Source organism: Anomaloglossus baeobatrachus, chromosome 2 (assembly GCF_048569485.1).
Source record: "Anomaloglossus baeobatrachus isolate aAnoBae1 chromosome 2, aAnoBae1.hap1, whole genome shotgun sequence".
Lineage (NCBI taxonomy): Eukaryota > Metazoa > Chordata > Amphibia > Anura > Aromobatidae > Anomaloglossus > Anomaloglossus baeobatrachus.
Window position 1 is genome coordinate 229,398,929 of NC_134354.1, and position 14,317 is coordinate 229,413,245.

A 14,317-nucleotide genomic window follows, 5' to 3' on the forward strand; every position below is an offset into this window, starting at 1 on the left:
TAGGTGTATAGAGGGCCATATAGAAGGCTAATGGATGTTTTGAGATCCATTGAAAACCCTTGTGCAGGTATGTTAGTGTAGCGCCCCTGAGCCACTCAGGGCACTACAGGGAACTGCATCCTCTCAGGGATGTAGGACCTACCCCCTGGGACCTGTAACACCTGTGCCAGCAACAGCAAAAGACACCTAAAGATCCCAGTTGCCTCTCACACCAGGGCTCAAAGGGTTAGTCAGATAAGGGGGGTGGCCACCCAGTGGGTAGAGTCAGTCCAGGAACCAGCCAGCCTGGTGGGAGGGGACTAAGCAGAATAGGGAGCAGTCTGTCAGAATGTAGTGAGGAGAGCAGACGTGCCTCTAGCTGGGTCCGTGTAGCGGTGACCCGGGGGCACGGGAGTCAGGTTGCCAGCATAGCGCAAGCGAGTACCTTTGGGCAGGAGTCAAGGCCCGAGGGACAGTACGAGGGAGCACCACTGGAACCTGGGCACACAAAGGGCACAAGGCCCTAGGTCAGGCGACAATTTAATACGGCCTGGCAATTACCTGCACGGTGAGGGCTCTCCAGGGGCCTCACTGATCTACAAATCCGGTGGCATCAGCAGTAAAGCAAGGATCGGTGTTCGGACACATACCTCCTGTGAGGTAGCGTGGTCGGCTGCACGGCAGAAGACACGGGATCCAGGCACCAATGGTCACAGCACACGATTTATTGCACAAACCAAAAGTCCAAAACAGCACACATGTGTTTCTCTGGCTGAAACTCAGGGAGTTGTGTTCACTCCCTCACACTAGGGACCCACGCCCATGTTCCTGTTTCCTTTTAACCCTCCTTTCAGCCTGCAGGGAAACAGCATTAACGCTGGAGTGGAGTTGCTTTCTATACATGGAGGGAGCACAACCGGGGCGAGACGTACCGGCCGTCAAAGACAACCCCGGTCACAGTCTCACATACCCCCCCCCCTCAGTTCAAGCGTGCGGGTTTGAACTCCCGCCATCAAACACGGGCCGCGGGACAAGGCATCGGCGTTGCCCTGCAACCTACCGGCCCGGTGTTCAACCGTAAACCAGAAGTTCTGCAGAGAAAGGAACCACCGGGTAACCCGGGCATTCCGTTCCTTGGCGGACCTCATCCAGACCAGCGGAGAGTGATCAGTCACCAAGCGAAACTGCCGTCCCAGCAGGTAATAGCGTAGGGACTCCAAGGCCCACTTGATCGCCAGGCACTCCTTCTCCACTACGCTATAATTCCGCTCGGGAGGGGTGAGCTTCCTACTTAAGAAGGTGACGGGGTGTTCCTCCCCCTGAACCACCTGAGACAGCACTGCCCCCAGGCCGACCTCAGAGGCGTCAGTCTGGACTACGAACTCCTTCCGGAAATCAGGGTTGACAAGAACAGGCTGTCCGCACAGGACCCCCTTCAGGGCCCGGAAGGAGTCCTCGGCCTGCGGAGTCCAGCGCACCATGACGGACTTCTTGCCTTTGAGAAGGTCCGTCAAGGGGGCCGATAGTCCCGCAAAATTTTTTACAAACCTCCTGTAGTACCCCACGATACCCAGGAAGGCCCTAACCTGCTTCGTGGTCAGGGGTCTAGGCCACTTCTGGATCGCCTCAACTTTGTTAATTTGGGGCTTAATCACTCCTTGGCCTATTACGTAGCCCAAGTAGCGGGCTTCCGTGAGCCCCAACGCACATTTCTTGGGATTGGCTGTCAATCCGGCTGTTCGGAGCGCGTTCACCACCGCTTGTACCTGTTCCAAGTGGGTCTGCCACTCAGAGCTGTAAATAATGATGTCATCAAGATACGCTGATGCATACGCCTGGTGGGGTTCCAGCACCAAGTCCATCAACCTCTGGAACGTGGCCGGAGCGCCATGTAACCCAAAAGGCAAGACAACATAGTGGAAGAGACCCTCCGGCGTAACAAAAGCGGTTTTCTCCTTGGCGGACTCCGTCAGTGGCACCTGCCAGTACCCCTTGGTCAGGTCGAGCGTGGTGAAATATCGCGCCTGTCCCAGCCTATCAATCAGCTCATCCACCCGGGGCATGGGGTAGAGATCGAACTTGGATATTTCGTTCAATCTCCTAAAGTCATTGCAGAACCTTAAGGAGCCATCGGGTTTTGGTATTAGGACAATGGGACTAGCCCATTCACTCCGGGATTTTTCGATGACCCCCAGGCGTAGCATTGTCTTCACTTCCTCTGATATGGCTTGTCTTCGAGCCTCCGGTACCCGGTATGGCTTCAGGCGTACCTTCAGGTGAGGCTCGGTGACAATGTCATGTCGTATCAGACTGGTCCTACCAGGCAGCTCGGAGAAGACATCGGGGTTCTGCTGAACCAGCCGTCTGGCCTCTCGCCTCTGTTGCTTGGTGAGGGCTTCTCCAATCCTTACTTCCGGTTCGTCCTCTCCGGAGGTCGCTGGAGCCGGGTTTGAAGGACCCGAAGAGGAGGGAGATGGGGATAAATCAACCATCAGGCTTTCCCGTTCCTGCCAAGGTTTTAACAGGTTGACATGGTATATTTGTTCAGGTTTCCGCCTACCGGGCTGCAATACCTTATAGTTGACCACCCCGATTCTTTCCTTTATCTCGTAGGGGCCTTGCCACTGAGCCAGGAATTTACTCTCCGCCGTGGGGATCAATACCAACACCCGATCCCCAGGTTTAAAGGTCCGCACGGTGGCTTGTCTATTGTAGCGGCCGCTTTGCGCGGCCTGAGCCTCCTGTAAATGCTCCTTCACAATTGGCATGACCGCACTTATGCGGTTCTGCATTCCTAAAATGTGTTCAATCACACTTTTATGGGGGGTGGGCTCCTGCTCCCATGTTTCCTTTGCCAGGTCCAACAATCCCAAGGGATGTCGCCCGTATAACAACTCAAAAGGCGAAAACCCCGTGGATGCCTGTGGCACCTCTCGGATGGCAAACATCAAATAGGGAAGCATCATATCCCAGTCTTTCCCGTCTTTGGAAATCACCCTTTTGAGCATGGTTTTCAGGGTTTTATTGAATCGCTCCACTAAACCGTCCGTTTGAGGATGATACACAGACGTACGCAACTGCTTGATCTGGAGTAGCCGGCATAGCTCTTTGGTCACTTTAGACATGAATGGGGTCCCCTGATCCGTAAGGATCTCCTTGGGCAACCCCACCCGGCAGAACACAGCAAACAACTCCCGAGCTATAAGCTTCGCCGCAGTATGTCTGAGAGGTATCGCCTCTGGATACCGGGTGGCATAGTCAACGATCACTAGGATGTGTTGGTGCCCTCGAGCGGACTTTACGAGGGGCCCCACCAGATCCATCCCTATCCGTTCAAAAGGGACTTCTATAATGGGTAACGGTACCAACGGACTGCGAAAGTGGGCCAGGGGTGCGGTAAGCTGACACTCCGGGCAGGTTTCGCAGAACCGTTTTACCTCCCCAAAGACCCCGGGCCAATAGAACCTTTGCAATATTCGCTCCTGCGTTTTCTTGACCCCTAGGTGGCCACTCATCAGGTGTTTATGAGCCAAGTCGAGGACCCGCCGGCGATATGGCTGGGGCACCACCAACTGCTCTACCCCCACGCCCCGTATTTCATCTACCCGGTAGAGTAAATCCTGCTTAAGAGCGAAATGGGGGTACCTTACCTGGGCACCGGGCAGCTGTGCCACCCCGTCAACCACTGTCACCCGACTCCGGGCATGTATTAATGTAGGGTCCTGGAGTTGGGCTGTCCCAAACGTATCCGGGGACGCCTCCAACTCCGGGATGGCCTCGACCATCTCAGCCTCTCCTGCCATACCTCTAGGGGCGACCTATCGGGTTCACATTCTGTCCCTATCATGGGGACCCCTACGGCAGGCGTCCCGGATTCGGGATTGTCGGGCTCAGGTCCCGGACTGTCCAATACCTGAGGGGACTTAGGAGGCCCCTTCCATAGAGTCCAAAAATACGGCAGATCCCTTCCTAGTATCACGTCATAGGGAAGAGTGTTAATAAGTCCCACCTCATGTTGCACCTGACCGCAGGGTGTTGTGATGGTGACAACCCCCGTGGGATAGTCTCGGCGGTCCCCATGTATGCAAACCACCCCCACGGTACGTCCTGTGGCCTTTACTTCAGCCCTTAGGGTTGATCGCACAAGGGTCACTAAGCTTCCGGAATCCAACAAGCCTGTAACCGGACATCCATTCACCTGTATTTGGCACAAGTGGGGATCAGTCTCCGGGGAGACAAGGTCCGCGGTACACACCGCCTGAGCATACATTGAACCCCGCCGGGTAACCCCACAATCCATGGGCTCCGTGGTGAGTGGACACTGGGCTTCCATATGTCCCACCCGCTGGCACCGCCAACATCTAATAGGGAAGGAAACCCCCTTGACTAGTTGTCGTTTAGGGTACATAGCCTTCCGGACCTCAGGGACGGCGGGCGCTGCCTCAGACGGGACGGTAGCGGACTCCCGCACCGGTGTCAGCAGTGGGACCTTGGCCCGAGGCTTGGAGGGGCCGGACCGACGGGCGGCACGCAAAGTCTCAGTGTCCCGTATCAAGTCCTGCGTAGCCACATGCCGCTCCACCAGGCACACTAATTGGTCCAGGGTACTTGGGTCGCCCTGTCCTACCCACCGTTGAATGGTGACGGGTAAAGTGCGCACAAAGCGATCAACCACTACCCTTTCCACCATTTGCGCAGGGCTCAGAGTGTCAGGCTGCAACCACTTCTTTACCAGATGCAACAAGTCATAGGCCTGGGAGCGTACGGGTTTGACTTCCTCATAGAACCACTGATTTACCCGCTGAGCCCGTACATAGGTATTCACCCCCAACCGAGCAAGTATTTCGGCTTTCAGGGTCGCATATTCTATGGCGTCCTCGGTGCAGAGGTCCAGGTACGCTTTTTGGGGCTCCCCCGTCAGATAGGGCAACAATACCTCAGCCCACTGGGGGGTCGGCAGCTTTTCCCGCTCGGCCACCCGCTCAAACACCGCCAGGAACGCTTCCACATCATCCCCCGGGGTCATCTTTTGCAACGCTTGTCTCACCACTTTCCGGACGCTGCCGTCGTCACCCGGTCCCGTGGTTGTTGCTGCCGGTACGGCACGGATCGACTTGGCCAGGAGAACCATCTGTTCTTGGTGCCTTTGTTCCTGCAATTGCAAGGATTGCTGCTGACGATCCAATGACCGGAGCAGGTGTGCATTGGTCTGTTGCTGCTGTGCATTAGCCTGTTGTTGCTGTGCATTAGCCTGAGCCAGCTGCTTTAGTATGTCCTCCATGGCGTCGCCGGGATTGGGCTGTAGTATAGCCGCTCGAATCCAGGACATGTGCTACCGGGTCACCAGGGATGGATGCTACACCTCACCGGGCTGGCATGCCCGCATTCTCCACCATCTGTGAGGTAGCGTGGTCGGCTACACGGCAGAAGACACGGGATCCAGGCACCAATGGTCACAGCACACGGTTTATTGCACAAACCAAAAGTCCAAAACAGCACACATGTGTTTCTCTGGCTGAAACTCAGGGAGTTGTGTTCACTCCCTCACACTAGGGACCCACGCCCATGTTCCTGTTTAACCCTCCTTTCAGCCTGCAGGGAAACAGCATTAACCCTGGAGTGGAGTTGCTTTCTATACATGGAGGGAGCACAACCGGGGCGAGACATACCGGCCGTCATAGACAACCCTGGTCACAGTCTCACACTCCCCACAGGGTCCACACTGCCAGCCGAACAGACAGACCGCTGAATCACAGCCGGGGGACCCCCAAAGTTTCAATCTTCGGAGTCTCAACTACACTGAGAGTGTCGGGGAAAGAGCAACCGAGTCACTATCTGGCACTGGCAACAGGGACCGGAACCAGCCATCCAGGGTCCACAGTGAGTAAAGACTGTTAAATACAATCCACGGACTGGTATCCCTTAATATTACACCGTACATCTCTCAGGCTCAGCCCTACCTGCGGAGGGCTTACCATCACAGCTGCCACTACTACCAGCCCTGGGAGTACCCACCTAAGCAGCGGTGGTTCCACAATCATAACCGCAACCCGCAGGTGGCGTCACATGAACATTAACTCTTATCTCCCCTGTAAATATTCCTCTTACAAAAGGGGCCCAGGGCACGGAACCGGGCAAAGGCCACGAAAGTGACATCCCTAACTGTATATACTGCCCGGGACCGAGTACCGCATTCCCTGGGTGACACATTAGCACAGCTGAAAACAGTTTTGCTGATTAGAGAAGTTATAAAACTGATCTTCCTTTGAGCTAGTTGAGAATCTGGAGCATTACATTTGTTGGTTCCATTAAACTCTCAAAATGGCCATAAAAAGAGAACTTTCCTGTGAAACTCGACAGTCTATTCTTGTTCTGAAAAACAAAAGATATTCCATGCGAGAAAATTGCCAAGAAACTGAAGATTTCCTACAATGATGTGTACTACGCCCTTCTGAGGAGAGCACAAACAGGCTCTAACCAGAGTAGAAAGAGAAGTGGGAGGCCCCGCAAAACTGAGCAAAAAGACAAGTACATTAGAGTCTCTAGTTTGAGAAATTGACGCCTCACAGGTCCTCAACTGGCAGCTTCATTAAATAGTACCCGCAAAACTCCAGTGTCAACGTCTACAGTGAAGAGGCGACTCCGGGATGCTGGCCTTCAGGGCAGAGTTGTGAAGAAAAAGCCATATCTGAAACTGGCTAATAAAAGGAAAAGATTAATATGGGCAAAAGAACACAGACATTGGACAGAGGAAGATTGGAAAAAAGTGTTATGAACAGATGAATCGAAGTTTGAGGTGTTTGGATAACACAGAAGAACATTTGTGAGACGCAGAAATACTGCAAAGATGCTGAAAGAGTGCCTGGTGCAATCCGTCAAGCATGGTGGAGGTAATGTGATGGTCTGGGGTTGCTTTGGTGCTGGTAAAGTGAGAGATTTGTACAAGGTTAAATGGATTTTGAGTAAGGAAGGCTATCGCTCCATTTTGCAACGCCATGCCATACCCTGTGGACAGCGCTTGATTGGAGCCAATTTCATCCTACAACAGGACAAAGACCCAAAGCACACCTCCAAATTATGCATGAACTATTTAGGTTAGAAGAAGGCAGCTGGTATTCTATCTGTAATGGAGTGGCCAGCCCAGTCACCAGATCTCAAACCTATTGAGCTGTTGTGGGAGCAGCTTGATCGTATGTACGCAAAAAGTGCCCATCAAGCTAATGCAACTTGTGGGAGGGGGGAAGCATGGGGTGAAATATCTCCAAATTAACAGCTGGAATGCCAAAGGTCTGCAAAGCTGTAATTGCTGCAATGGAGCATTCTGTGCCGAAAGCAAAGTCTGAAGGAGAAAATTATTATTTTAAGTAAAAATCATTATTTCTAACCTAGTCAATGTCTGGACTATATTTTCCATTTATTATGCAACTCATTTGATAAAAAAAAGTATGATTTTTCATGGAAAAGACAAAATTGTCTGGGTGACCCCAAACTTTTGAACTGTAGTGTATGTTGCAAATCCTGGCCCCCTTCCTGGTATATTCCTTCCATCCTTGTATATATGTCCTCCACCCTGGGATCCATCCACTACATTTTGAGAGTGAGACTACCTTCATTTTTTAGACAACCATCTTGGTTATCTTCTACAATAATTTGACTTGCAACTATTTAGCATATGATTAGTTATGCAGATTCTTGTCATGTCACTGCATTGTTACTGTTTTGCTCCTAAAAATAAAAAAATGTAATTTTTATTATTCCGTTAGTATTTTGTAATTCTCCTTTGGCTTTCAACACCATCTGAATCCTTCTGGGCATGCTGTCAATGAGATGCTAGCATGTTTTAACTGTAATCTGATCTCAGGTCCCAATGTTGGTGCATACTGATCGGCTCACTTGAGTTTGTATGCAGCTTTTTCTTCAACTCTACCCACAAGTGTTCTAGTGAATTGAGGTCTGGGGACTGTGGGGGCCAATCCAGCACCTCTACTACTTTGTCATTGATCCATTTCTTCTCCAATCTCATATGCTTCGGGTCCTTTTCCTGCTGAAGCACTATGTTGTCCTTTTCATAACTAGTACTCGAGTGCATGAAGCAACTTGTCTTGTAGGATACTCACATATAGCTCAGCATTTAGACCACCATAAATCCTGGTCAGGCACCCAATGCCTTTGGCTTTGAAACAATCCCATATCATCAGCTTTCCTCCTCTAAACTTGAAAGTTCCTTCAATTTTTTGATCTATTAGCCCCTTTTCCCTTCTTTCTTCCAGACCCATTTGCACCTATCAGAGCCTAGTCAATTGACTTTCGTCTCATCGCTACAAATCACCTGTTTCCAAACTTCTACTGTCCATTTTTTGTTCTTTTTTGCAAACTTACTTCTTATAATGATATTGAAATCGAGGCTTCTTCACCTTTTTTTCGGGCCACCATTCCAGACTTGTGTAATGTGTGTCGCACAGTGCTTGCATAGACCTCTGATTTCACTATTATGAAGCATGGCTTGTTAAAAACGAAAATCCTCAAAACTTCGACTTTTGAGATTATGAGGAGGATTTGGCAAGTCTCTGCTCCAAAGACTCAGAGTAAGTTAGATGTGTTCAAACTGATTATTTGGAGCATAAACTGGGCAGAAACTCTCCAAATTCTCCTCAAATACTCAAAACTTGGTTGTGGTAATGTAGCAATGTACTGACAGTGGTACTAGTGATGTATTCATGTAAGTGCCCCTGTAAAAAATGTTGTGGCTCTTTGCATTGGTTCAGTATGAAATTGTGGCCTTTGGACCGAAAAATGTTGTGCACCCCGTTGTAGGTCAAAAATTGAAATAAAGATCTTAGGTCATTAAAGCCAATTTTGACCACATCCCTAAAGAGTTAATATTTAATCAACATCACTCTGCTGCAAAAAAATAAAAAATAAAATCAACCACTTCTATCATGTAAATATATACCGTATTTTTCGGTTTATAAGACGCACCACTTCTGGGCTCCATGTCCCTTAAGTCCACTGCTGGGCTGGAGGTGGTGCATACGCAGATAAGATCTTGAGCTGAGAGCTCCATTTTCCCATCCTACTCCAGGCACCATTATTTGAAGCCGAACTATCGACCTAAGGATGGCCCCTGCCTCACGGCCCCCCAGCACAGGGGCCTCAGCACAGCAGCCCTCAGCACAGTGGCCAATAGAACAGCAGCCGCCAGCACCCCCTGCACAGCAGCCCACAGCCGCCACCACAGCGGCCCCTATTACAGCAGCAGCAAGCCAGCAGCCTTGCCCCTGCCTCCTGCTAAGCCTCTCCACTATTTCCCGGTAAGCTACATTCAGGTTATAAAACGCACCCCTCATTTTCCTCCCAAATTTTTGGGAGAAGTGCGTCTTATAGTGCTGGCCAAAAGTATTGGCACCCCTGCAATTCTGGCAGATAATACTCAGTTTCTTCTTGAAAATGATTGCAATCACAAATTCTTTGGTATTATTATCTTCATTTAATTTGTCTTCAATGAAAAAAAAAAAATAATTGTCATAAAGCCAAATTGGATATAATTCCACACCAAACATAAAAAAACGGGGTGGACAAAAGTATTGGCACTGTTTGAAAAATCATGTGATGCTTCTCTAATTTGTGTAATTAACAGCACCTGTAACTTACCTGTGGCACCTAACAGGTGTTGGCAATAACTAAATCACACTTACAGCCAGTTGACATGGATTAAAGTTGACTCAACCTTTGTCCTGCGTCCTTGTGTGTACCACATTGATCATGGAGAAAAGAAAGAAGACCAAAGAACTGTCTGAGGACTTGAGAATCCAAATTGTGAGGAAGCATGAGCAATCTCAAGGCTACAAGTCCATCTCCAAAGACCTGAAAGTTCCTATGTCTACAGTGCACAGTGTCATCAAGAAGTTTAAAGCCCATGGCACTGTGTATAACCTCCCTAGATGTGGAAGGAAAAGAAAAATTGACGAGAGATTTCAACGCAAGATTGTGCAGATGGTGGATAAAGAACCTCGACTAACATCCAAACAAATTCAAGCTGCCCTGTAGTCCGGGGGTACAACAGTGACAACCCGTAGTATCCGTTGGCGTCTGAATGAAAAGGGACTGTATGGTAGGATACCCAGGAAGACCCCACTTCTTACCCCGTGACATAAAAAAGCCAGGCTGGAGTTTGCCAAAACTTACCTGAGAAAGCCTAAAACGTTTTGGAAGAATGTTCTCTGGTCAGATGAGACAAAAGTAGAGCTTTTTGGGAAAAGCCATCAACATAGAGTTTACAGGAAAAAAAAAAGAGGCATTCAAAGATAAGAACACGGTCCATACAGTCAAACATGGCGGAGGTTCCCTGATGTTTTGGGGTTGCTTTGCTGCCTCTGGCACTGGACTGCTTGACCGTGTGCATAGCATTATGAAGTCTGAAGACTACCAACAAATTTTGCAGCATAATGTAGGGCCCAGTGTGAGAAAGCTGGGTCTTTCTCAGAGGTCATGGGTCTTCCAGCAGGACAATGACCCAAAACACACTTCAAAAAGCACTAGAAAATGGTTTGATAGAAAGCACTGGAGACTACTAAAGTGGCCAGCAATGAGTCCAGACCTGAATCCCATAGAACACCTGTGGAGAGATCTCAAAATGGCAGTTTGGAGAAGGCACCCTTCAAATCTCAGGGACCTGGAGCAGTTTGCCAAAGAAGAATGGTCTAAAATTCCAGCAGAGCATTGTAAGAAACTCACTGATGGTTACCGGAAGCGGTTGTTCGCAGTTATTTTGGCTAAAGGTTGTGCAACCAAGTATTAAGGGTACTTTGCACATTGCGACATCACTACCGCAATGTCGTCGAGGTCAAATCGAAAGTGACGCACATCCGGCACCGCTAACGACGTTGCAACGTGTAAAGCCTAGATGCACCGATAAATGATCGCAAAAGCGTCGTAAATCAGTGATCTGTGTAGTGTCGGTCATTTTCATAATTTCGCTGCAGCGACAGGTACGATGTTGTTCCTCATTCCTGCGGCAGCACACATCGCTGTGTGTGAAGCCGCAGGAGCGAGGAACTTCTCCTTACCTGCGTCCACCGGCTATGCGGAAGGAAGGAGGTGGGCGGGTTGTTTACGTCCCGCTCATCTCCGCCCTCCGCTTCTATTGGCCGCCTGCCGTGTGACGTCGATGTGACGCCACATGACCCGCCCCCTTAGGAAGGAGGCGGGTCGCCGGCAAGAGCTACGTCGCAGGGCAGGTAAGTGTATGTGGAGCTGCCGTAGCGATAATGTTCGCTACGGCAGCTATCACAAGATATCGCATCTGCGACGGGGGCGGGGACTATCGCGCTCGGCATCGCTACCATCGGCTAGCGATGTCGCAGCGTGCAAAGTACCCCTTAGGCCTGTTTCACACGTCAGTGAAAAACACTGACGTTCTTCACTGACGTGTAAAACACGCACATGTCCCTCCGTGTTCCGTGATTCACGGCACACGTGGGTTGTCCATGTGCAATCCGTGATCCATGATCCCGTGATTGCATATGGACATTACTCACCTGCCTTCACTGCTGCTGTCCATGGTGCTGAAGTCTCCAGCTCTGCAGCGTCCGCCCACTGCTCTCTGCACCTACTTCCTGGTCGGCATTTCCTGCTCTCATGAATATTCATGAGCCAGGCAGCAGCTGCCGAGAGCGGAGCAGGCACAGCAAATCGCAGGCAAGGTAAGTTGAAAATTTTTAATATTTAATATTTCCGTGATTTTCTTGTACGTGTTTCACTGATCACACACGGATCACACCATAGTGTGGTCCGTTGGTCATCAGTGATGCCAGACAAAAACTGACATGTCTCCGTGCAGAATTACGACCAATGGTGCACGCTGCACGGAAACATGTTCACTGAAAAATCACTGATGTGTGAGCAGACCCATTGATTATAATGGGTCTGCGTATGTCAGTGATTCTGGTACGTTTTAAAAAAAGCACAAACGTACCAGAATCACTGACGTGTGAAAGGGGCCTTAGGCTAAGGGTGCCAATACTTCAGTCTGGCTCATTTTTGGAGATTTGTGTGAAATGATCAATAATTTGATTTTTGTTTAATTCTCTTTTGTGTTTTTTTCATTGCAAGCTGTCACGCTCCCCGGTCCCCGTGCTGCGCTCCCCGGTCCCCGTGCTGCGCTCCCTGGTTCCCGTGCTGCACCCCCCGGTTCCCGACGGCGCGCTCCGCTCACCACTCCCGCTCCCGGTTCTCCTGCTCCCGCCGGTATCCTCCAGACGTTCCCGCTCCAGGCGCCCCTCTGCATCGCAGGACTTTCTGCCCGGCACTCCTGCTTCCTTGGCACCGCTTCCTTCCCTGGTCTCAGGCACTCAGGCCTCGCGCATGCGCATTATGGCGCGCGCGCGGTCATTGACCCTTTCTTAAAGGGCCAGCGTCCAGAAACAGGATATTGGCTTACAGGTACAGGGTATAAGAGGATTCTTATTCCAGGTGGGCGGGGCCTGTTCTACGTGTTTAGTAAGCTAGGAGTTCAGGTCCCCCTTTGCCTTGTCCGGTATTAACCCTTGTCTCTCGCAGATCCCGTCCTGCCACGCCATCCGGTCCTAACCACGACTGCTGCGTAATTCCTGTCGGGGGTTGTCGGCTGAGGACTCCACCATCTTCTTCAGTCCAGATCCGGCTCCGATCCCCAACACCACGTGGTGACCTCCGTCCTCTCGTCCAGCTGGTTACGGTTCCACCTGTCATCTCCACCCGGCACCGGAACCAGAGCCTTGTTGTTGGGATTACCATCTGGACCCTTGTGACCTCAGGGACATCTTTCTTCCTCCTTCCGGAACGGACTGTGCCCACACAGCTAGTGCTTCGGCTACCGTGCATCAAGGCCCTCTGACGGGGTGACCGGACAGTCCCTGTATAGGGGTTAGCTCCGGGTTGCTCCGCTGGAGGAGTCCGGTGCACGGCCCAGTGGTGGCGTCCCAGCTGGCCGGATTACAGCAGGAACTGGGACGTCAACGCGAAACCCAATCCCGCATGCTGGCTTTTATGACATCTGTGGACACCCGCCTGAATACGCTACAAGCGACAGCCACGTCCCTGGCTTCTCAGTCCACGTCCGCTGCTCCCGTGGGGGCTTCCTCGGAGACCTCTAAACTCCGCCTGGCATCTCCGCCCTGGTATGCTGGGGATCCTAAGGCTTGCAGGGGATTTGTGAATCAGTGCTCCCTCCATTTCAAGCTTCTTCCGCATCTTTTTGCCTTGGACCAAGCCAAGGTTGCATTTATAATGTCCCATCTAGAGGGTGAAGCACTGGCCTGGATGAATCCCTTGTGGGAAAAGGAGGATCCCGTGACCACCAACATCCAGGACTTCCTGCAAGCTTCTCGTTCCACGTTTGACAAACCCGGACGCGCCGCCGCATCCGCCTCATCACTCCTCAAGTTACGTCAGGGAACCTTGACGGTGGGCCAGTATGCCATCCGCTTCCGCACCTTGGCCTCAGAATTAGGATGGAATAATGAGGCTTTAACGGCCGCTTTCTGGGAAGGACTATCGGGTCGTATCAAGAACGAGCTGGCCGGCCGCGACGTGCCCTCCACCTTGGATGCCCTGATTGCTCTTGCAACCCGAGTGGACCTCCGCTTTCATGAGCGATCCAAAGAACTGTCCCATGAGAGAAGTCCAGTACGGCACTCCTCCCCTCCATTGAAACCCGCCGCTCCCCAGGCGGCGTCATCGCGTCATCTGGCCTTCCCGTCCACGAGCCTATACAAATCGACCGTCTGAGGCAGTCTGAGCAACGCCGAGCAGAACGGCTCACCAAGAGCCTCTGCCTCTACTGCGGAGATGGCACACACCTGCTACGGTCCTGTCCAGAGAGGCCGGGAAACTCCAAATCTAGGGTTGGTGGGAGAGGCCACCCTAGGTACTGGGACTCTCTCAGATCCTATTACATGGACTGTTCAGGTGACAACTGAGGAGTCCCAGTTCACGTCAGAAGCGTATCTCGACTCTGGGGCCACAGGCAACTTCATCCAGCAGGCTACGGTGGACAAATACCAAGTGCCTGTTATTCCACTAGACAAACCCCTAGTGATTGATTCGGTGGACGGAAGACCCCTCTCGGACACAATCTCGTTTAGCACCAAGCCTGTGGAGCTCCGCATCGGTGCTCTGCACACCGAGAGAATCACTCTCTATGTTCTTCCACGCATGTCCCATCAGATCCTGCTGGGTCTCCCCTGGTTACGGGCACACGAACCTTCGGTCAGCTGGTGTACTGGAGAAATCATCCGATGGGGCCCGTTCTGTCACGAGAATTGTCTGAATTCCACACAGCCCATCCAACGACCTCCGG